At 40.9% G+C, this 25,254-nt stretch overlaps 1 protein-coding gene across 8 annotated transcripts in view; it reads left to right on the forward strand.

Annotated features, from left to right (window-relative positions):
* The window catches only part of foxp2 (forkhead box P2), an 808,606-nt gene that overhangs the window by 64,339 nt on the left and 719,013 nt on the right, over positions 1–25,254 (forward strand). For 5 of the 8 annotated variants that reach the window (XM_072551474.1, XM_072551463.1, XM_072551465.1 and 2 more), the window contains exon 2: positions 3,432–3,520. The exons of the other annotated variants lie outside the window; for them this stretch is intronic. The gene's annotated coding sequence lies outside the window, so the exon portion shown is untranslated. The remainder of the gene's footprint in view (positions 1–3,431; positions 3,521–25,254) is intronic. 8 annotated transcript variants of the gene reach the window in all.

Genomic DNA, 25,254 nt, shown 5'->3' on the forward strand with positions numbered 1-25,254 from the left:
CTCCAGAATGAATATTTTGAAAATTTGCCCATCATATTGCATCTTCTAACCGACTTCCTACTGTCTATGTCGAACAGTAAAGTCGCAGTAGTGGGTACAGAAACAACTGGAAGTTATTTCCTAATTTATTTGGATTATACTTGAATGTTCGTAAAAAAATGTAATTCTGTGTAATAAATGGTAAACCTTAAATTGTTACACTTCTATCTTTATCTCTACATCAAAACAGCAGTTAAAGCTTTCATCAAACATTAACAATTGTAGATATTTGTATCTGTTCTATTTTTGAAGAAATGGTGAGTGCATTGTAATTTTCTGTCTTTTTTCTTATCCTTATGGGTATATTGCCTTGGGCATCACTGCTCTAGTTGAAAAGAACTAACATGATACTTAGAGTGAGGAAAAGGGATGTCAGCTGTAGAAATAAAAAAGTATCCTTTGGGATTTAGGATGAATTAGGTTGTCGCTGTGAGGTACATTTTAAAAATAAAGACAACTACATTTAAGGCAAGTGATTTGTTGTACGTCACTTAACCCACTGCCCCACCCTCATTTGACTTACATCGATTCCCAAGACAGAACTTAATCCAGGCAATAGGGACCTAGCCTTAAGAGTCTTTTGTCATCTCATTTAGGAAAGGACTGCCAAAGTATTACATGCCATTCAGGCACTTACTTACGTGACCAATGGTAGAAATCTTGTCCTTTGAGAGCAGCAGGCCAATCAAAAGCGGGCAACTCCCTGTTGTAGGGAGTGCCACTGTGAATGATGGTAACCGCCAGTAATGCACCTACTGGAAGCCCGGACAATGAGGAACACATACCACAGGTGAATGAGGGCAGGATGGGAATTGGGGGAGTGGTACGTTGCTGTGGCAACTGTCTCAGGGGACCTTGTTTTCAAAGCTGAGTGTCTCAAACAGGCACAAAGAGTAATTGAGGGAGTGCAACAAAGATTCATTAAACTTATTTCAGGGATGGCAGGAGCATCCAGTGTAGAGAGACTGGGGAAACAGCCTGTATTCCTTCGAGTTTCGAAGAATGAGAGGTGGTTGCAATAAAACCTACAAAAGTGGTAGACAGGATAGACAGATGCAGGTAAGATGTCTCCCCTGGTTAGATCACAGGGCACAATTTCATTATAAGGGGAAAGCCATTCAGGACCAAAATGAGAATTTTTTATTTACTCAGAAACATGTGAATCTTTGGAATTTCCTCCTCCAGAGGACTTTGGAAGCTCAATCTTTGACTGTGTTTAAAGTAGGGAATTGAAAGATTTCTAACTACCAATGATTAAAGATATATGGGGACAAAAGCTTTGAAATAGATGGTCAGCTATGATTGTATTGAATGGTGGAACAGGCTGTGTGGCTTACCTTTGCTTCTATCTGTGTTAAATAACTCATAGGCATATGGTCAAGTAACAAATTTGATGCCAAATGTTTACTTAATGCATTATTACATGTGAGTCAAGATTAGAGTGCTGCTGAAAAAGCACAGCAGGTCAGGCAACATCCAAGGAGCAGGAAAAAAAATCGACATTTCGGGCAAAAGCCCTTCTTAATAATTCTTTGAATCTACAATAATCCAGATAAATATGAACTAAGAAACACTACCTTAAAGGGTGATGTAACTCAAATGAACAACAGTAGCTGTAGCCAAACTGCAACAGAACTTACTCAACTAAAGTAACGTTCCAAGAGTTAAGAATGCATTTCAGACCCTCAGTTTCCTGTGTTCGTATTATTTCCTTGGCTCATTACATTTAAATCTCTGCCCTCTGATTCTCTATCCACCTACCAATGGGGTAGGACTTGGCACACTGCTTGTTGATGCTTCACCTGAAAATAATTTCTTCACAGTTTTTGTTTGTGGCTTGTCATTATCTTTTACTCTCAAGGGCTGGGCATGGAGGTGGATCCCCTCTGTAGGAATTGACCCCATGTGTTACTATTAAGCAGAACCATATGTGAGCCATTAACCAACTGAGACACTCAGCCCTCAGCATTCCTGTACACCCATTGTGTTCAAGCAACCAGAACAAGGCCTGGATCCACAACTTTCTAATACCAAGGCAAGAATGCTACCTCCTGAGACATGACCGGCCCTTCAGACTTTATTTATACTGATCTGGATAATTAATCATTGCTGGTGATCCCCATCAGCCCTGAAAATGGAAGTCCCTGGGATCCTGCCAGATTGTGTATGGTACCCCGATCCCAAGCCTGCAGACATCATGTTTAAGTAATAGAGAGCTGACACTTGAGATGATCTGAGACATTTGGGGTTTTTTTGGACCCTGTCATTCACATAAGACATTAAAATCAAAGCTCCTGACACTTGTTCATACTGTGCGTGACTGCCAGTAAAGATTTTTATGCTCATGCTTTCAGAATGGGATCTGAAATGACAACCTTCTGCACTCAGTCAGAATGCTGTCAACAGAGTTATTGTTGAAACCACAGTCATTTTACTCTTTAGAGTAAACATGAAATTACTGAACAAATTAACGAATTGGGAGCTCTGTCAAGTGGCATTCTAACTAAAAACAAAACTTCAATTTAAATATGATAGTCTTCTTAAGGTATTTTCTAATCAACCTTTTCAGAGATGTTATTACACAAATTGGAGCCAGATGGAACTTGAACCCGGGTGTCCTGGTTCAGAGGTAGGGGTGCCAACACAGCAGTGCAAAAGTGTTGCTTCCTCACAATGTACACAAGAGTGAATTGGTTCATCAAGTGAGTTGACCTTACATCCCTGCAGATCATGGATGCAGATGACAATGACATTTCACTAAAGAGGAAGCCACTCAAGAGAAAAAAAAGTGTTGTTTACAGTTTGTCAGTCAAATTAATTTTGTTTTTTAGTGACCCCAGCAAAGCCTTGGTATCTCCTCACAGTTGCACTTTCATATCAATAATAATACTTTCATATCAATAATAATACTTTCATATCAATAATATTTTGACTTGAAATGGACCGGCACAGACAGTGTTGTGCAACACTGAAATATTTTTGACACCATGACACCTGAAATTATTGTTAAGTCGTCCATTGAGAGGTACTGCAGTACTTTTTTTCCCCCCAAATGTTGAAAGCAAGAATTTATATTTAAATGAAAAGGCTAGATTGAATCAAAGTATTCTTGAATATCAGCAGACTCTAGCTTTAGAATCAGCATGAACGATCTCTTTTGGTTGAAGGCATTGAGAAAATAATGAGTATAAATCAGGTAGAACGCAGTTGGGACAAGTCACATAAGGTATGTGCTATAAATATCTGTGTCCTCCCTCTTTAAACTGAGCCACTAACATGCTGATGGAATAGTCCAGTATCCGCTGGCACTCAATATGATGCCACTTGGACTCTATGTGCTGCCATTTAATACAGGCACCGTAGTAACATTTATTCCTTTTCTTTTTATGTAGGGGCTTCCCAAGATGATGTCCCTGCCACCAGGCACTAGCAGAAGCTGCACCATCTCATGACCATGGGTCATATACTCCTGAGCATGCAGGTACCTGCTCAGATACATGCACCTCAGGGAAATCAGATGGAGATAACTTGGAGACAGAAACTGGTGAAAAGCACCACACAACTATGGAGGAATAAATAAGTAGAATTGACTGCTAAGGAGTAGAATATCCTAGAAGATCAGGCTGAGCTGTTTCTGTACCTGCTGATATAGGGATTCTGTTGTGGTTCTGTTCGCCGAGCTGGGAATTTATGTTGCAGACGTTTCGTCCCCTGTCTAGGTGACATCCTCAGTATTTGGGAGCCTCCTGTGAAGTACTTCTGTGATGTTTCCTCCGACATTTATAGTGATTTGTCTCTGCCGCTTCCGGTTGTCAGTTCCAGCTGTCCGCTGCAGTGGCTGGTATATTGGGTCCAGGTCGATGTGTTTGTTGATCGAATCTGTGGATGAGTGCCATGCCTCTAGGAATTGCCTGGCTGTTCTCTGTTTGGCTTGTCCGATAATAGTAGTGTTGTCCCAGTTGAACTCATGTTACTTGTCATCTGTGTGTGTGACTACTAAGGATAGCTGGTCATGTCGTTTTGTGGCTAGTTGGTGTTCATGGATGCGGATCGTAAGCTGTCTTCCTGTTTGTCCTATGTAGTGTTTTGTGCAGTCCTTGCATGGGATTTTGTACACTATATTGGTTTTGCTCATGCTGGGTATCGGGTCCTTCGTCCTGGTGAGTTGTTGTCTGAGAGTGGTTGTTAGTTTGTGTGCTGTTATGAGTCCTAGTGGTCACAGTAGTGTATAATGCCGGAGGAAACATCACAGAAGCGCTTCACAGGAGGCTCCCAAGCACTGAGGATGTCACCTAGACAGGGGACGAAACGTCTGCAACACAAGTTTCCAGCTCGGCGAACAGAACCACAACAACGAGCACCCGAGCTACAAATCTTCTCCCAAACTTTGAATAGGGATTTTTTTCCACTTTGGAGGGGCTGATTGTGGTGTGGAGTGCAGTGGGGTTACATAGAGAACAGTGCTCAATGATAGAAAATCTTCAGGCACTTCTTTTGAGATTATCTTGAGTTTCTTGAAAGACATTTCAAAGACACTATGGAATTGCTACTTTGGATTTGATTCAGTTATGTAAATGGGATGTGGAAATGTCAGGCCACTGTAGAACCACTGGCATCCCTGATGAAAGAGCTCCAAAGTATACTTGTATTTTTCCTTTAGAAACATGGTAACCGAGCCTTTTGAGACTCGACCTTCAAACTTAGAGAAAGCTATCAGTTGTGACTTGGAGCAGATGGGTCTGGCTTGAGAATATTTTGGGATTTATGCTCCTTTGTAGTTGTTTGGCAACTTAAAAACTAATGCATGATGGAGGAGACATGGGCAAGAGAAAAGCAAATCAGAGCAGGACATTTCATGGTTATGTCCTGGGGAGTGTTGCTGAACAAGTGACCATGGAGTGTAGGTTCATAGCTCCTTCAAAGTAGAGCTGAAGGTGGATAGGATAGTGAAAAAGGTGTTTTATAAGCTTTCTTTTATTGGTCAGAGCATTGAGTATAGGAGTTGGGAGGTCATTTTGGTAAAGGACATTGGTTAGGTCACTTTTCGCACATTGCATACAGTTCTGGTCCCCTTCCTATCGGAAGGATGCTGTGAAACCTGAAAGGGTTCAGAAAAGATTTACAAGCATGTTACCAGGGTTGGAGAGTTTGAGCTATAGAGAGAGGCTGAATAGGCTTGGGGCTGTTTTCCTTAGAGCATCGGAGGGTGAGGGGTGGCCTTATAGGGGTTTATAAAATCATGAGGGGTATGGATAGGATAAATAGACAAGGTCTTTTCCCTGGGTTCTGGGAGTCCAGAACTAGAGGGCACAGGTTTAATGTGAGAGGTGGAAGATCTAAATGGGAACTAAGGGGCAACCTTTTCATGCAGAGGGCAGTGCGTGTATGGAATGGGCTGCCACAGGAAGTGTTAGAGGCTGGTACAATTACAGCATTTAAAAGGCAACTGAATGGGTATATGAATAGGAAAGGTTTAGAGGGATATGGGCCAGGTGCAGGCAAATGGGACGAGATTTGTTTAGTATATCTGGTCAGTATGTAAGAGTTGGACCAAAGGGTCTGTTTATGTGCTGTACATCTCTATTACTCTTATGATGCTCTGTACATCCAAGTTCACCAACCCCTGGGGAATGAAGCAGTGTTAAGTAGTGAATATGTGAAGATAGTTCTCATACAGAGCATGACATAGCATCATGATGTAACATATCAGTTTGCCAAGAACTCTCCCATTAAAACTGCCTTCATACTTACTGTCCTGTGAGATGGAAATAAAAAAACAAGGAGCACAAGATTGGGTAGGTCATGCTGCATTCCTTAAACCCACACAATAGTAGGGGAGTATACTGAATGCATATTATTAAGTTGCAGTGTGAAACTTTATTTACAGAAGGAACACATTAAAATAACCAGTTGATAGGCATGTGTGAAATAAGAGTGATTGTTAATCAGGTTCTGTCTGCTTTTATGGACTGGGAGATTGTGCTTAATACTGTAGGACTGTTCATGAAGGGACACATTTATAGGAGTCACATCAAAGCTGTATTAAACAATGATTGACACAATACTCACTTCGGCTATATAACACTGTCAAACATTTCTTCTTTCTTCTCCCTTGCACTTCTTCTGAAGTCCAGACTTCAGGCTTTGCCTTTTGGTTTCATCTTCCTCTGTTGTGATGTTATATAATGTAGATACACCAGATAATTTGGATACTTTCTTTACACTATCAAAACACAACATTGTTCTCCCAGCAATGTGTTGCAACATTGGGTTGGTAAAATGGGACGAGAGACGAAAGTGAGTACTGCAATACTGAAGATCAGAGTCAAGATTAGAGTGATGCTGGAAAAGCACAGCAGGCCAGGCAGCATCCGAGGAGAAGGAAAATCAACATTTCAGGCAAAAGCCCTTCATCAGGAAAGGAACTATCGGCTACATCACTGAATTGGTGGGCTTAAGTCCAGCCATGAAATTGTGAAGTTGAATGTAATAAATCGCCAGGTAATGTCTTGGCACCAGATAAAATGGTCATGGAAGCTGCTGCCCTTGTGCAAGTTTTGGCATAGAGGCTCAACTGGATTGTCTAAACCTAATAGTTTCCTGTGTGACCCAAAGCTTCTCTGTTTAGACAGATTACATATGGGTAGGTCTCATATCTGCTCCAGAGATGAAACAACGAAAATGGCAAATACCAAAGTTGCAATTGAAACTGCCTTCATTTGAACCCTTTGTCTTCCAAATCCTTTAGTATCATTCATGAACGGAATTCCCTTGTTGAACATTTTTAGTGCCAAAGAAGTAGCTGTAATATTCAATGGTGTTCTTGGATAAAGCTATCTGTAAAATTACTTTGGCAGGCAGCAAGTAATGTACCTGAGATAATGCTAGCACATCTATACAACAAGTATAAAAGACTTGAAATGCTGCACTTCACTATCTACCACATTTTCAAATAACAAAAGGTGAAGGAATTGTGTAAAAAAAATCCCAACTATGCTTTTTTTTAAAGTGGGTGAGCAGCATAACCTAAAGAAAAAGTAACTGCTTTTGAAAGAATTGTTGATTTTGGCACTGGGCCATTTTAAATACAGTTAAATATCAGATGTATAATTAAGCTCACACATGCTTTGTCGATGTCCATATTTTGAAAAAGAAAAATTTTCACGTAGTAAAATTGGCACAGTATGAACTGTTGCTGAAACAGACAAAAAAGAATCTCTGGATTCATCAGCCTAGACTTATAAAAATCTCGGGCAATAGTCTTAATCATATTAGTAGACAGTGTTGACCTCCTGCAACCCCAGTACAATCTTACAGGAGGTAACCAATTATACTATTACCTAATTCGAGTCAATACTGGGTTCCAAGGACAGGAGGTGCATTCCTCTTAGCCTCTGGGTGTGGCCAATGTCCATCTTCATGGAGTCAATCCTGCACAGGGGCTTGGAACAGGAATGGCAAAATGGAACTGACTTCAATCGAAGGGAAACAGCAGCTATTGCATCAGACATGTCTCCATGAATTGACAGGTACAGCAGCATGTTGTGAATTATTGCCAGCAAATGCTTAGAAGCCCTCCATTGTTATGCATTCAGACCTCCCATGTGAAGTCACGTCTGATGATTTGCCAGTGTCCTGGCTTGACAGGTAGCTCAATCAATGATGGGAAACCTGCCTCACTCTGACAATGGCCATTGGGATCTTCAGTGTCTTAACTGCATGTCCAACCGCTTCCAAGTGAGCGCCAGTTCCACTCTCATTCCAGCCCTGGGGAAAGTCACTCGGAGGTGGGAACATGCTAGAGAGCCTGACTGATGTGCTGTGTTATAAATTTATATCACACCCATTTGGTCCATCACTACCATCCCCTAGCCTCCAAGACTGCCTCTGAATGGGTTGGGAAAATACTGGCCACCCGCTTTGTGTACTTTTTCACAGAATCTGCCACTGCTGAAGTGGTGCCTCAACACCAGCTTTTTTTAGCCATGTGATCTGTCTATTCAGGACACTTTTGAATTTATCTTACAACAAGACTAATTGAATGAGGTGAAGGACAATAATTATGAGATGCCTCCCAGGTGGAATCTGATAGCCAATGTAATAGGTCTTCTGTTAAACTAGAAACAATGGGATTGAATCTAACACTTGCCAGTAATCACTACTCAGGGAGATTGTGACCCATATTGTAAAATCCAGGGTAAATCCTTCAACCAAATTATAGTGTAGAAAGTAATTTAATTCTAATGTTGCATCATAGAACAGAAATAGTCTATTCAGCCTGTTGTGTCTGTGTGAGTTCTCTGCAATAGCAATTTAGCTTGTCTTTGTTTTTTTTCCCAAGGCCTGAAAACTTTCTCTTTTCAGGAAATTATGCAATTCCCCTTTGAAAACTACACTTGACTCGAGCTCCACTATACTCTCAGGCAGTAAATTCAAGAACTTGACCCTTCACTTTGTTCAGAATAAAAAATTAACATTTCTGCCACTGGGAATTATTTCTGTCTGTTCTGTCTTAGAGCCATTATGATTTTGAACACTTCTACCAAGTCTCCTCTCAGCATTCTTTTCTCTGTGAAGAACAGCCCCAGCTTCTCCATTCTCTCCATGTGTTTGAAGTCCCTCATCCCCAGAATCATTCTTGCAAACCTTTTCTACATCGTCTTTGAAACCTCCGTATCCCTTCTGATGTGGTGCCCAGAATTGGGTGCCATGTTCGTGCTTGTTGGGATTGAACTGTAAGGCCAAAAAAATGTCAACATGCTACATAAAACTCTTCTGTGAAATTTTCCATATTGTTATCCCACTCTGTATTAGGGTCAATTGATATTCCCCACTAGTAATATTCTGTGAAAGTGCCATAGTTCCATTGGTCTGCCCTCTCATTAGAGAGAGATAACTAGTGGTAGTTTCATCTGGGGGTGGTCATACCTCAGGCTAGGGGTGAGGTTGAGAAGGTGGGACCTTCATGGTAACCTCAGCTGGTATAAGAATTGAATACTTAACTGTTGGCATCACCCTGCATTGTAAACCATATTTCCAACTGAGCTAACCAACCCCCAGTATTTGTTAGTTCATACTGTCTCAACAATTTCACTGCAAATTTAGGTTTCTATGTCTTTCTCATTGGCTGGTGATATTACAGCTGAGTTAGGAGGGTTGAAATTATTGCTTTCCTGTTCCAATCTTCCACTGGTCACGACATGTTTGAATTTAAAAAGGGAGATACTATTGCCAATTATAAACAAGACTGTTTATAACCCAGGATCAGAAATGAGTCCACCCATTTCCCTAAGTAATAAATAAAGAGCTAGTTCATTGCAAACAAAGCTTTCTCAAGCAAAGATGTTAGAATTATTTAACAGAGAGTGTCAACTGTGCAAATGCATACAATTACCGTTTTTGAAAATAATGCATAAACCTCCAGGTCTGGGAAAAAATAAAAACTCTGCAAAGTGTTATGTTAGAAGTGTATTGCCCCAGGAACAGTTAAAATAAGGAAAATGAATTATTCAAAGATTGTCCAAAGTTGGTTTGCAGCTAAAATTACTTTGCACACAAGTTATTGACACTGGAGTCTTCCTAGATCAGTTAGAGTTGGCTAAGGTTGTTTTATATGGAGATGGTAGAGTTGATTGACATGCTAGGAGAGAATTCTTTAAGAACTCTTTCTTTGTTGGTGAGATTTTTAATTTGCTCACTTTGAGAGAGGTTTCAGAAAAAAGGGAGGGAACCAAACCTCTTTCTCCAGGTGCGCATTTGAGGTTTCCTTCTATGGAGACATGAGAATATTTCTTTTACATTTTATTCAAGAGACTAGGTTTTACCAAAGCTTTGTGCTTTTCTTTACTACCACCTATGGAACCTTTCCTTTCATCTTTGGGTGTCTCTACTTAGTTCTTATTTTGTGTGGTATGATTTAAAATGCTATAAAATCTCTCATTGAGGCATTTGCTTATTATACATAGCTGAATGTTATTTTGGCCTAGCAAAAGGATCAATAAGTCCATGCACCACTGACATTCTGTAGCTGAAGTCTAACCTTTCAAGATCTGCACCTGAAATTTTCTTCCTCCCAAGCCAGTATTCAATTATTCTATCAAGGCTGTATTGTTGCCAGTAAGAATTTAAATAAGCTCACCTTCCAGTTTAAAATGGTGTCTAATTGAACCCGTTTAATTTTAGTTTACTGGTCTTAAGAAAGCTGTAGTTTCCATGGATATATTGAATTGGGACCCAAAGGATAGGAGTACAATGTGTTCCAGAACATTCCAAAACCTGCAAGGCCTTGAAATGGTAAGGATAATACTTATTTTGTGACACACTGAGCAGCACTGTTTAACTAAGCTGTGATTTTATACTTGTAGCTGATGTAAGCAAAGAAACACATAAACATTCTTTAATGGTGAAGTGAATTCTCAGCTTTTTTTGTAGTTTTTTGAGGGTCCAACTCCAATTAGTTGTATCTGCATGCCCCTTTCTCTCTTGCTGATGAATGCTTGCTGCAAATGTATAATTCTACTGCTGGTTCAAGAAATGTCTCCATTCTTACATGATACATTAATTACCAAAATCTTGACTCAAGAATACTTTAGTTTTTTTTCAGATTTTGTCCTTCAGATCCTTTTTCCTCCTTGCCACTATATTCTGAGCGATAGTTAGGGATGGATGTTGAATATAGCTTTTCTAGATCTCTCCAGATCCCAAGAACAACATTTTTAATGAAGTAAGACTTGCAATAGCTTTATTATTCATTTAAAGAGATATTCCATCTTGCAAAATAGAGAAATGGTGATAGAAATTATGTTTGATTCTTGCTAAATGTTTATTTCTATTCAGAATTATGTATTCAGAATCAATGAGATGATGTGGATTAAAATTCTTTTGCATAAAATTCAGCAATATTCCGTGCATTACAAAAAAATCAGCATCTGCTCTCTTGACTCCTCTGTTCTTACCATTTAAGGCACCAAACATTCCTTCCAACTGAAATTGTGACTTGTTGGTAGTTGCACTTCAATCAGTTTGGTATCATGTATTTGTTGTTCATGATGTGATCTCCTGTATGTATGGGAGACCAAATGCAGATTTGAGATTGTTGTGTGGAATTAAATCTGCAAGCATAACCTTGGACTTTCTGTCCTTTGTCATTCTAACCTGTTCCCTCTCTGACCTTTCTGTTGTTAGCCTGCTGCAGTGTTATGAAGAAGCTTGACTTGAGCTCAAGGAAAAGCACGTTATCTTTGGACTGGGCACACTCCAAGCCTCTTGACACAACATTGAGATCAACTATTTTAGATTAAAACCTCTGTTTCCGTTTTGTTTCACATTTTTAGTGGCTGGTGATGTTTAATCCTGTTCCTTTGTTTATCCCATCACCTTGCATTTGGAGTTTCTTTACCATTGCCACTCTTTTGGCTTTTGTGCCATGAAAGATCGTTTAATTCTTCCTGTTCTTCAACTTAAACACTGACCTCCCTTTTGTTCTTCCACCATCTTATTTCCTTTCACTTAGTGAAAACCTGTTACATTTTTATCTTTCCTCAGTTGTAGAAGCCAAACTTTGTTTCTCTCCATCGATGCTGCCTGACTTGTTGAATACTTACTGTTTCCTTGTCTCTTTTGTGGTAGCTTATTTTGGAATCTTACAATACTCTTCTACTTTTTGATAAACCACCTCACTAAAAGTTTCATTTTTCTTTCCTTCAGACATGGGTCCCTAATATGTTTAGTTATGCTTCTCCATTGTCTAGCATTTGACTGTAGGTGGAAATCATTTCACACATTCAAAGACTTATTTAATTTCAATCTGTTGCTATTATGGTAATTAACAACACAGTAAATTATTAAATGACAACTAAATGCCTTAAATTATCAATGGTGGTAAATTCCCATTTATAAATATGAATGAGGCTGAACATTATTGAGAAATGTTCACAAATAGCACATATTTATATGCTATTATATATTAGTGATTCCTTGTTGTGAAATTGGTGTAATGAAATTTTCCTAGTAACAATGAAGCTAGTAACTATAACTTTGAACTTGGCCTTTCGGAAGGTGAAAACAGAACTTAATTATAGAATGTAAAAAGAAACATGGCTTTTCCCTGGATGTAAAAAGGTTAAGTTAATTTCCCCTAGTGAATAACTGCATTTGAATTTTTTATTCATAACATTGTGTCTCACTTAACATACCCCTTTTCCAATTTTTAGCAGTAATTTGAATTCTTGCTTATGACTTTTCAAAATTTCTTGCTTTTTCATTCTTTTCTCCTTTTGGGCGGAATCCTATAAAGGTTTGAATGAAAGTCCGTGATGAGAAATGTGGCAGAGTTCCATGCGATGAGGTGAGATCTATCGCAAAGGCGGGAGCAATTTGGAAACAAGGCAAGAAAGATTCTTAATCGGGAGCATTGGGTCTGTTGAGGGGGTTATTGCTGGTTATTTGCACATCTTGCCTCATTAATGTGCTGACTCAGGTGGTAACCTTGAAGCAGGCTGACATGGCCTGGTATCATGGCATACACATCTCATATCTGCACCACCCCATCCACCAAGATCTATAGGTCCTTGTCCACAAAGCTAGGCACCAATTTTCCCTTCTCTGCCACGTCCAGGGCAAATTAGATTAGATTAGATTAGATTACTTACAATGTGGAAACAGGCCCTCCGGCCCAACAAGTCCACACCGCCCCGCCGAAGCGTAACCCACCCATACCCCTACATCTACATCTACCCCTTATCTAACACTACGGGCAATTTAGCATGGCCAATTCACCTGACCTGCACATCTTTGGACTGTGGGAGGAAACCGGAGCACCCGGAGGAAACCCACGCAGACACGGGGAGAACGTGCAAACTCCACACAGTCAGTCGCCTGAGGCGGGAATTGAACCCGGGTCTCCGGTGCTGCGAGGCAGCAGTGCTAACCACTGTGCCACCGTGCCGCCCAAATGTCAAAAACTATGCAGGACATCTCCGGATATCAATGCTTGTTCTGTTGTGTGACAGTCTTTTAAGAATGGTGCTGTACAGGAAGGCCAGTCCATTCCTGGCTATCTCTAATATTGGCAAGTTGTTCTTGGAATGACAAGCGGGTAGGCTGCAGCTAGAATCAGATGAGGGAGGTACACTATGAAAGAAATGTACGTTTTAGACCCATCTTCCAGCCTGCCTCACATGTCCTGTCTCTTCATAACCAGTTAGTATGTGATATGAACTTTCTTCATAGTGTTGTTACTCAGACAAAAACAAAGTTGTTTTTTTTACTGTTTTGCAATTGTGGGCAGTGAGGTTTTATTTTCAGTGACTTGGAGACAGTAAGAACTGCAGATGCTGGAAGTCAGAGTCAAGAGGTGTGAGGCTAGTAAAGCAAAGCAAGTCAGACAGAATCAGGAGCAAGAAAGTCGGACCAAAACCCTTCGTCAGGAATGGGGAGGGGGAGAGGGCTCCAGAAGTAAATGGGGTGGGTGGGGGGGGGGGGGGGGGGGGTGGCGGGCGGTGCTGGGGAAGATTTGGTTGGATGGTGATAGGTGGCTGCAAGTTGGGGGGTTATTGAAATTGGTCAGTGGGAAGGGTGGAGCAGATAGGTGAACATGGACAGGTAAGGTCAGGTCAGGGAGGTGAGGTGGAGGAGGGGAAGGGCTGGAAATGGCATAAGGCTGTGTGTGGAGGGAGTTTGAAATTGGTGTAATCAATATTGAGGCCATGGGGCTGTAAGTTCCCAGATGAAATATCTGGAGGAACAATACCTGATATTTTGCCAGGGTAGCTTACCCACCCTTTCCTCAGCTCCACCCCATCTCCCTCTATTTACTTTTGAGCTTCCCTCGCCCTCCCCAGTCCTGACAAAGGGTTTTGGCTTGAAACGTTGTCATTCCTGCTCCTTGGATGCAGTCTGACCTGCTAAGGTTTTATTTTCATCTTTCCTGCACTGTATGGCAGAACAATAAACCGTAAACTGATAATTCAACAGAAGATCATCATGTTTCCCTAGCCTGTAATTGTGATAAGGCAAAACAGTTATTGAGAAGCAGAACATTGCAGTTTTGGTTGTCTTGCTTTCAGTGTGATCAAGTGATGTCAATAACTTCCAGAGCAAATTTCAGACAGCCCAAGATTCTAATTTCTGCAAATTTTATCTCTAATTCAGAGAACCATAGCTGAATTTTAGAAGATCCCTTCATAGTTTAATGACCATGGGTCAGCACCCTGAAGTACTAAGGACTGAGTTGTAATTCTAAAGCGTGCTTCTTAAAATCAGGCTGATACAAAAAAAAATTAACTGTGGACATAAATTAAGTGGCTGACTGGAGAGACAGAGACCCATAGAATGCCACACCTGAAGATGCAAGAGGAATTTAAAACAACAACCCTTCAGACAGGACTGTGAGAATGAGGGGCTGAAAGCACCCCCTCTCCCCACCCATATCAGGAGATTATGTCCAAACTGCAGACAAATTTTGTATTTTCCCTTTGAAAAATATACTCAGACAGGTGTAAAAGTGCGAGCTTCAACTCCACAAATGGACCATGGGGGCTAAGGTTCTCACTTGTATATTAGCTTGGGCTAATTGTTAATGTGCTGTGAAGATCACTGTCGAAGAATTATCCCTTAGTCATTTCTGTGTTGGAAGTAAAAGGAACTCTATCTCTCTGGCTTGATAGCTAATCATCTGCTAGCACTGTGACAAAAAAAAACTGGAGAGCAAAATAATTCACTTTATTATCCTGAAAGTTGAAATTCAGTCAGAATCTAACTCAACTGTAACAACAGAATTTCAATCAATTTTTAAAACTAAGAATCTTGAAATCAAATTTTCAGCACCCACATCAGCTACACAGTGCAATGGCCACAACTTTCAAATATCCACTCTTTGCAAACGATTCAGTGACTTCTGTATATAAAAACCAAAAGAACTGCAAATGCCGTAAATCTGAAATATAAACAGAAATTGCTGGAAAAGCTGAGCAGGTCTGCCAGAGTCTGTGGACAGAAATCAGAGTTAACATTTTGTGTTGACTGACCCTTCCTCAAAACTGTTCTGTACACATTTATTTTTAACATTTATCTTTCTGGACTCTCCTCGTTTTCTAATTTGTCTGTATGTGTGTTGTGTTACTAGTTCTTTTGTTTAATAATTAACAAGTTCACTTTTTCCTAAGTCAAAAAGGCCTGTATATATTGGCTGCTTTTAATATATAAATTCATTTGTGTCCAGGAGAAAAGTGTCCACAAAGGAACGGATCGATCCATTTTAAAATCAATCTTGTTGTGACCAACTTATGGGATGGGCGAATCAAGAAGGGGAGCCATTTCATAACCTCCTCACCCAAGAGCTTCACAATTTAGTGGATCCTGACTAGAACAGTAACTAATTGGGGAACCAGAGACTGGGCATAACAATAGGTTCTGCAACAGTTATCCTGATGATGGAGAAATTTTCTAACGAGGACAAGATGAATGGGTTGTGCTTGTACTCATTGGAGTTTAGGAGAAAGAGAGGAGAAGATTTTAATTAGCATATTGAAACATAAATAGACTCTTTGGGAGCCTGACAGTGTAATCACACAGAAGTTGTTTTCCCTTGTACGAGTGTTTAATATCAGAGGACCTAATCACAGGCCATCTTTTTAAGAGAAGGATGAGGAAAAAATATTTTCTCTCAAAGAGTGGTGAGTCTGTGTAATTGTTTGATGCAAAGAGCATTAAGGCTGAGTAGTTAAGTACTTTGAAGACTGAGATAGATTTTAATTGAGGTGAAAATAGGTGGACTTGGTGATAGCATGCAGATATGACTAGCAGTTCTTGCGTTTCAGATATGTTTCATGTCAATTAATGATTTTAAATCCATTGGCTGGTGACATGGAACTGAAGTTTTAAAAACAGGGACTTTTAAAAGCACAGAAACAAAAGGTGTCTTGAGATTCTCTGCCTAAAATAGCTGCAATTTGCATTGCTATACATTAGATGTTCCAATTCATTTGAATGGAAATGGTATGCTTGCAGAGTTCACTCAAGGCAAAGTCCTCTTGGGAAGATGAAGGATTCACATCCCCAAACAGATAATAAAGCAATCACCTGAGCTTTTCAACTTTTAGTGATGGATCATTAAGCCTAGTCACCTGGACAGTGGGGCCCCAGCTATGAGAACTTCCTAGAAATGATTTAACCTTGGAATACACTGGCAATAACTTTTTGGATCCCTTGGGGCATGGTGATAAGTGTAAAGTGAGTGTGCAAAGATGTAGAAAATGGAGTGTAATGTAGGAAAATGTGAACTTGTCTGTATTAGAAGGGAGAATAAAAAAGGCAGCATTTTATCTGAATGGTTTGAAATTTCTTAGCATCTCTGAATGCAGAGTGATCTGGCTGTCTCCATGTATGAATCACAAAAGGCGAGGATGCAGATAAAGCAATTAATTGGGAAAGCCTTAGAAATGTTAGAATTTATCACAAGAGGATTTGAATACAAAAGTAGGCTACTTCTGGAGTCCTGTGCACAATATTAGTCATCTTTATTTAAGCAAGGTTGTATTAGACATAGTTCAGTCAAACTTCTCTAGACTAATACCTGGAATGAGCAGGGAAGAGGTGCACTCTTGAGGAATATTTAGTGTGGCTGGGCATGCATCTCCTTGAGTTTGGAAGAGTAAGAGATGACCTGATTGAGGTATGCAGGATCCTGAGGTGTCATTATAGTGTAGCTGTGCAGAGCTTGCTTCATCTTATGGGAGAATCTAGAAATAGGAGTCATTATTTAAAAATTGTAGATGTCCAGACATGAGCTGATTTTTTTTTCTCTGAGGAGGTTGTCAGATTTTGGAACACTCTTCCTGAAAGGTGGCGAAAGTAAAGTCCTTGAATATTTTTTATGGCAGAGGTAAATATATTCTTGTTAGGGAAAGGGTTGATGGGTTATCAAGAGTATCCAAGAATGTGGATTTGAAGTTACAGTCCAATCAGCCATGATCTTGCTGAATGGCTGAGCAGACATAGAGACTAAGTAGCCTTCTCCTGCTCTTAATTCATATGTGAATTAAAGTGAATACGATTAACTACTTATACATGCTAGGAGGTTAAGCTTACTCTGTCATTCCCTCAAGAATTTCTCTTGCACATGATCATGTCTTAAAATTATTGACTTCTATTTGGAGCAACAATAAGTATAAAATTACTCAATACCAGGTTATAGTCCAACGGGTTTATTTGGAAGCACATGCTTTCAGAGTGCTGCTCATTCTTCAGGTAGCTATTGGGGTAGAATCATGTGACACAGAATTTAGAGTAAAATATCAAAGTGTCATTTAACTGATGTGATGTATTGATTAAACCTAGATTGCTGATAAGTCTTTATTCACTTAGAATGGGTTGCAGGTTTCAATTCATTAGTATATAAATCCTAGAACTTCTTTCAAGTCACAGTTTGCAGCAAATTACCTAGCCTTCAGGACAACATCGACCAAAACACCACACAAACCTGTCATGGCAACCACTACAAGATGTGTCAATGTGTTTATACGGATACTACCATTACACGTGGGGACACCACCCACCACATGCCTGGCAGGTACTTATATGACTCAGCCAATGTTGTCTATCTTAAACACTGCAGGCAAGGATGACCCGAGTCATGGTACATTGGTGAGACCAATCAGATGCTTTAACAATAGATCAATGGATAATTGCCAGACAGGGATGTTTTCTCCCAGTCAGGGAACACTTCAGCGGTCGGGGACATTCAGCCTCGGATCTTCAGATGACAATCCTCCAAGACTTCGTTTTAAGCAACAATGCAAAGTCACTGAACAGAGGCTGACAGCCATGTTTGCTACACATGAGGATACCCTCAACTGGGATCTTGGAATCATGTCACACTACAGGTGACCCCACTGTACACTATACTTACACACACACACTCTTACACACAATCACACTCACACAGTCACGCAGACCATCTCTCTCAGACAGACACCCACACCAACACTTGCATACTCGATCACAGGCATATACACCATCACACTCATGCACATACTCTAAAAAGCATGCATGCATACACACGCACACATACACACTCTCCCTCTCTCCCACACACACACCCTCTCTGTTACTCTCTGTCTCCCTCACATGCACGCGCACACACATTTGCAGATACATTCTATTTTGTTCAAAAAGCACACAATCTGTAGGCAGTCAGTCCATGTGACATTTTATATATTCACACTTTGTAAACAGAACCAGTCTGACTCAACATTTAAGTACAGACAGGCTTCTAACCTCATACTTTTAATGAGTTATCTGATCTGCGATGTCACTTTTTAAAAATAAAACATGAAGTTATCTCAGGAGTATGATTTGAAAGAAGTTCTGGGATTTACATAGTAATGAATTGAAACTTGTACCCCATTCTACGTTATTGAAGACTTAGCATTCTAGGTTTGTTCAATACATCACCTTAGTTGTATGACATGTTGATCTTTTAATATAAATTCTGTGTCCTATGATCCTGCCCCACTAGCTACCTGATGAAGGAGTGATGCACCGAAGCTTGTACTCCGAAATACACCTGTTGGACTATAACCAAGTGTTGTGTGATTTTTAACTTTGACCATCTCAGTCCAACACCAGCACCTCCATATCAACAATAAGTATGCCACTGCTCTGTTGCGATGATGTTTAAGTTTTCCTCAGCCCCTGCTATTAGAGTCACAGAGATGTACAGCGTGGAAACAGACCCTTCGGTCCAACTCATCCATGCCAACCAGATATCCCAACACAATCTAGTCCCACCTCTAGTACCCAGCCTATATCCCTCCAAACTCTTCTTATTCATATAGCCAACCAGGTGCTTTTTAAATGTTGCAATTGTACCAGCCTCCACCACTTCCTCTGGCAGCTCATTCTGCACATGAAAAGTTGCCCCAAGGTCTCTTTTATATCTTTCCCCTCTCACTCTAAACCTATGCCCTCTAGTTCTGGACTCCCCCACCCCAGGGAAAAGACCTTATCTATTTATCCTATCCATGCCCCTCATGATTCTATAAACCTCTGTAAGCTCACCCCTCAGCCTCTGACATTCCAGGAAAAAACAGCCCTAGCCTATTCAACCTCTCCATACAAGTCAAATCCTCCAACCCTGGCAACATCCTTGTAAATCTTTTCTGAACCATTTCAAGTTTCACTATATCCTTCCAATAGGAAGGAGACCAGAATTGCTTGCAATATTCCAAAAGTGGCATAACCAATTCCACGAGGTAACACATTAAATTACCATCTCTTGACTGTGAATACCTCAATTCCCTTGATCTGGATAATTTTCAATACCTCCAAGCTAATCTTGATTGCTTATATAGTTCCTTAATATAGTGGAGCTGGTGGCATCACATTAATGTCATGCGACTAGTAATCCAGAACCACAGTCTAATGTTCTGGGGACATATGTTTGAATTCCACAATGACAAATGGTCAACAGAAATTCTGGAATTAAAAACTCACCAAATGATGACCATTAATCACTACCAATTGTCAAAAAAAACACAGAAATCTGCTATCCTTACCTGCTGACTCCAGACACAGACCAAAGTGATTGAATCTTAACCATCATCTGAGCAATTTTGGATGGGCAATAAAAGTTGGCCTAGCCAGTCCTATCCACAGCACATATACGAATAAAAAAGTTTTTCTGGTTTAGATTCTGAACTTTGAATTCAGTTTTTATTTCCTGAGGAACTGTGAGGTTAATTTCCTTTTCCCTTAGATTACTTATTTAAGTTTATCTATGTGCTATTTTATGTCTATACATGTTTTCAATTCTGACCTTTTTAAATTAATAACCTTCCAACTTGTTCACAATGCATTTATTGCATTTTATACAGTTACAAATTTAAATTCTTAAAACTGCAGTTTTTAAAAATTTTAGCACTAGGGAGGTATTTTAAACCACATGCATGAACTAAATATGGTCAGCAGTTAATGGGATAGGGTTAATTGAGTAAAACTATAGTGTCATAGACAAAATGAGATTGGAGAGGGCATATTGGTATGCTTTCCTTTATTGGTCAGAGTATTGAGTACATGAGTTGGGAGGTCATGTTGCGGCTGCATAGGTCACTGTTGGAATATTGTGTGCAATTCTGGTCTCCTTCCTATCAGAAAGATGTTGTGAAACTTGAAAGGGTTCAAAAAAGACTTACAAGGATGTTGCCAGGGTTGGAGGATTTGAGCTATAGGGAGAGGCTGAACAGGCTGGGGCTGTTTTCCCTGGAGCGTCGGGGGCTGAGGGGTGACCTTAATAAGGTTTATAAAATGATGAGGGGCATGGCTAGGGTAAATAGACAAAGTCTTTTCCCTGGGGTGGAGGAGTACAGAACTAGAGGGCATATGTCCCCAACAGTACCCTTCCACCGACACTCATTCGTTTGGCCGAACTGGTCCTCACCCTTAACAATTTCTCCTTTGAATCCTCCCACTTCCTCCAGACCAAAGGGGTAGCCATGGGCGCACATATGGGCCCCAGCTATGCCTGTCTCTTTGTTGGCTATGCAGAACAGTTGATCTTCCGTAATTACATCGTCAATACTCCCCACCTCTTCCTCCGCTACATTGATGACTGCATTGGCGCCACCTCGTGCTCCCGCAAGGAGGTTGAGCAATTCATCAACTTCACCAACACATTCCACCCTGACCTTAAATTTACCTGGACCATCTCTGACACCTCCCTCCCCTTCCTGGACCTCTCCATCTTCATTAATGATGACCGACTTGGCACTGACATTTTTTACAAACCCACCGCCTCCCACAGCTACCTGGATTATAACTCTTCCCACCCTATCTCTTGCAAAAATGCCATCCTGTATTCCCAATTCCTTTGCCTCCGCCGGATCTGCTCCCAGGAGGACCAGTTCCACCATAGAACACACCAGATGGCCTCCTACTTTAGAGACCGCAATTTCTCTTCCCACATGGTTAAAGATGCCCTCCAACGCATCTCGTCTACATCCCGCACCTCCGCCCTCAGACTCTAGCCCTCCAACCGTAACAAGGACAGAATGCCCCTGGTGCTCACCTTCCACCCTACCAACCTTCGCATAAACCAAATCATCCACCGACATTTCCACCACCTCCAAACAGACCCCACCGCCAGGGATATATTTCCCTCCCACCCCTTTCCGCCTTCCGCAAAGACCGTTCCCTCCATGACTACCTGGTCAGGTCCACGGCCCCCTACAACCCACCCTCCCATCCTGGCACTTTCCCCTGCCACCGCAGGAACTGTAAAACCCTCACCCACACCTCCTCCCTCATCTCTATCCAAGGCCCTAAAGGAGCCTTCCACATCCATCAAAGTTTCACCTGCACATCCACCAATATCATTTATTGTATCCTTTGCTCCCGATGCGGTCTCCTCTACATTGGGGAGACTGGGCACCTCCTAGTAGAGTGCTTTAGGGAACATCTCCGGGACACCCGCACCAATCAACCACACCGCCCCGTGGCTCAACATTTCAACTCCCCCTCCCACTCTGCCAAGGACATGGAGGTCCTGGGCCTCCTTCACCGCCGCTCCCTCACCACCAGACGCCTGGAGAAAGAACGCCTCATCTTCCGCCTCGGAACATTTCAACTCCAGGGCATCAATGTTTCCTCATTTCCCCTTCTCCCACCTCACCCTAGTTCCAAACTTCCAGCTTAGCACTGTCCCCATAACTTGTCCGGACTTGTCCTACCTGCCTATCTTCTTTTCCACCTATCCACTCCACCCTCTCCTCCCTGACCTATCACCTTCATCCCCTCCCCCACTCACCCATTCTACTCTATGCTACTTTCTCCCCACCCCCACCCTCCTCTAGCTTATCTCTCCACCTTTCAGGCTCACTGCCTTTATTCCTGATGAAGGGCTTTTGCCCGAAACGTCGATTTCGAAGCTCCTTGGATGCTGCCTGAACTGCTGTGCTCTTCCAGCACCACTAATCCAGAGGCATAGGTTTAGGGTGAGAGGGGAAAGATATAAAAGAGACCTAAGGGACAACTTTTTCACTCAGAGGGTGGTACGTGTATGGAATGAGCTGCCAGAGGAAGTGGTGGAGGCTGGTACAATTGCAACATTGAAAAGGCATTTGGATGGGTATATGAATAGGAAGGGTTTGGAGGGACATGGGCTGAGTGCTGGCAGGTGGGACTAGATTGGGTTGAGATATCTGGTCGGCATGGACAGGTTGGACCAAAGGGTCTGTTTCCATGCTGTACATCTCTATGACTCTATAAAGAGTGACAGAAGAGAAACTGGAGAAAGGCACAAGTTCAGAATTATGTTAGAGGAAAAATTTAGATGAAAGTTGATCTCATGGTCTTATGGAAGGGGATGAAAGACTAAAGAATTGCCTCAGTCCCAAGAAGTTCATAAGCTCTGCACACATTAAGGTTGTAGATTTGTTTGCTGAGCTGGTGTGTTTTTCTGTAGACGTTTCATTGCCTTGCTAGGTGACATTGTCAGTGAGTCCTTTATAAGGTGTTGGTGGTATGTCCTGCCTGGCGTTTATGTGTCTCTGCATTAGAACACTATTTCGACAGGCAAGGATACACTGCAGCAACCCAGATCTCTAGGAGGCAGAACAGAACAACTATTCAAGGGATTTAAATGAAATGGGTCCCGCAAGAGCGCCATCCTCCGGTACTTACACAACAATCTTAAAGAAGAAGACACACATAGCCAGACATGATAGTGACCATACTGTACATTAAAGAAATATCAGAAGTGACTTCCTGACTACTCAGACTCCTAGAAATCTTAGTGGCCCACAAACCAGTAAGCACCTTTCAGTGGCTCCTCATAAAGATTAAAGACCTGATACCCACAGCCAACAGGATAAACAATAAACCCTTCAAGGACTGTGAAAAATAGTACATAGGACAAACAGGAAGAAAACTGACAGTATGAATGCGCAAACATCAACTCACCACTGCCAGACAAGACCAGTACCCTCTCATTTCCAACCACACAGACAATGAAAGTCATAAGTTCAATTGGGACAATGTAACCTTCATAGCACAGGCAAAACATGAGAGAATTCCTTGAAATCTGGCACTCCAACTGGAACTCAATCAATAAACATATCGAACTGGACCCCATATACAAACCACTCAGATACAGAACCAGCAGTATCAAAAAACAAATACCAGGCAGGACAAATAACCAACGCCTTATTGAAGACACACTGACGATGTCACCTTGTGAGGTGACAAAACATCTGCAGAAAAACAATCCAGCTTGGCGAACGAATCTACGATCTCATCCACAACCCGAGCTACAAATCTTTTCAAAAGCTCTCTTACATGCAATTGTCAGAAGGACAAACAAGATGTTTTGGCATGGGGTAAAGAAGTTTGGGGCTAACCTAACTTTGCAAGTGGATCTTGGAACAATGGGCAGTTTTAACAAATGATAATGTAACCCAGTAATGCTTTCAGTGGCCCAGCCAGATCTGACCATGTGTGCCTAAACCAGTTGGCCACACATGCGTTTGGTCTGCACCCCTTGGACTTGAGGAGCCCAAGATGATGGCTGCACTGGATTGGGAGAGTATAATTTATTTTTGTGAACTTGGACATTAATGGTAAAAGTACAAGCATAATTGAACAAATTCAAAGTAGAAAATTGGAGAGGAAAGTTGAGATTAAGTCACATTACTGTGGATCTGGGAACACTTTGAAACCATTACAAATATAGGGATTTCAGGTTTCCTTCCTTTAAAGGTTGTTACTGAAGCAGTTAGGTTTTTGGTGACAACGCATTGTTTTCTTGATGATAATTGCTGGTGATAGATTTGTATTCCGATATTACTTAATTGCATCAACATTCTGCAGCTGAAATGGTGGAACCTGAACTCTTATTTTCAGATTAATGGTCCAGTACTATAGTTACTATACTACCCCTTTGTGCACTTGTTCTGAGGAACAAAATTGATTTACTGTATATTATTGTTGGTATGTTCCTCGTAATTTATAATTTCAGTCACTGCCTTGAATATGCAATTGGGTCACCCTGCGTATTCTCTATGAACTGTTCCCCATACTTGAGATCTCATTCAGTTATTGATGTTTGATCATTTGAGCATTTTTAAAATTTTCATAGCACATACAAATGAATTATATGGATTATTTTAAAATATAATCTATCTTTTCTACATTTTTGGAGATTAGCAAGGCTATTTTAGAAAGAGTCAATATCATGGGTAAGACTGTAGAAAGAAAAATATATTGCAATGCCTAGAAGGTTAGATTTTCCTCACTGGGAGAATGTGAGGACTGCAGATGCTGGAGAACAGAGTTGAAAAGTGTGGTGCTGGAAAAGCGCAGCCTGTGCCTTAGATTTTCCTCATTGCTGATTTACTTCTAAAAGTACACTGAAATAATTGCTATATCCTCTGTTTAACCATTCTATATAATTTATCACATCATACCTTTATTTACATACCCACTGATGCATCACTTGTGGCTGCAGCCCATTATCATGAGCTTGTCTTAGAATGGGGAATTATCGAAGCTGAATGGAAAGAGCAGTGATTTTGTGTCTGTGCAGTTGGTGCTATGTCTGAGGCTGGTGTGCAGCATTCTTCAACTGATGTCTTCCTTTGTAATCTGGACAACTTTTCATGCAAGGGAAAGAAATCCATGAAGGTCCATGATCTGCTTAAAAAAGTAGATAAACTAGACAGTCTCGCTCCACAATCCATTAAAGAATTTCTTTGGACCCAGATTCCATTCCATATCATGTCATGAGTTTGTCACATTCTACTTTTGTGTTAAAAAGAAAAACGGCCCACAACCAAACACAAGAAAGAACCACCTCAATCCCTCCATCAAGCCTTATGCTGCAAACGAACACTGCATCATATTCAAAACTGTCTGCTACTATGGAAGTTGGAGGACAAAATTGAAATGCTCAACAACCATGTTGGTCTTAAAGAATAAGAGGCTATCAGATTGTTGCTAGTGAGATGTTTTTACCATTAAGAGTTGACAAGAGTGATTTATGGTAAGGTTGAACATATTTTTGCAGAGTAGTGGGGTAGTCTGCAATTGGAAAGCTTAAGAGCTAAAAAAGAATGCTGACATAGAGAAAATGATTGAGGTGGTTTGTTTTCATGTTGACACAGTTCCTCTATTCAAATTCTAACCACCTCCATGGCCCTCGCCCCAAGATTTGTCAGACTGTTT

This window comes from Chiloscyllium punctatum, chromosome 32 (genome assembly GCF_047496795.1).
Source record: "Chiloscyllium punctatum isolate Juve2018m chromosome 32, sChiPun1.3, whole genome shotgun sequence".
Lineage (NCBI taxonomy): Eukaryota > Metazoa > Chordata > Chondrichthyes > Orectolobiformes > Hemiscylliidae > Chiloscyllium > Chiloscyllium punctatum.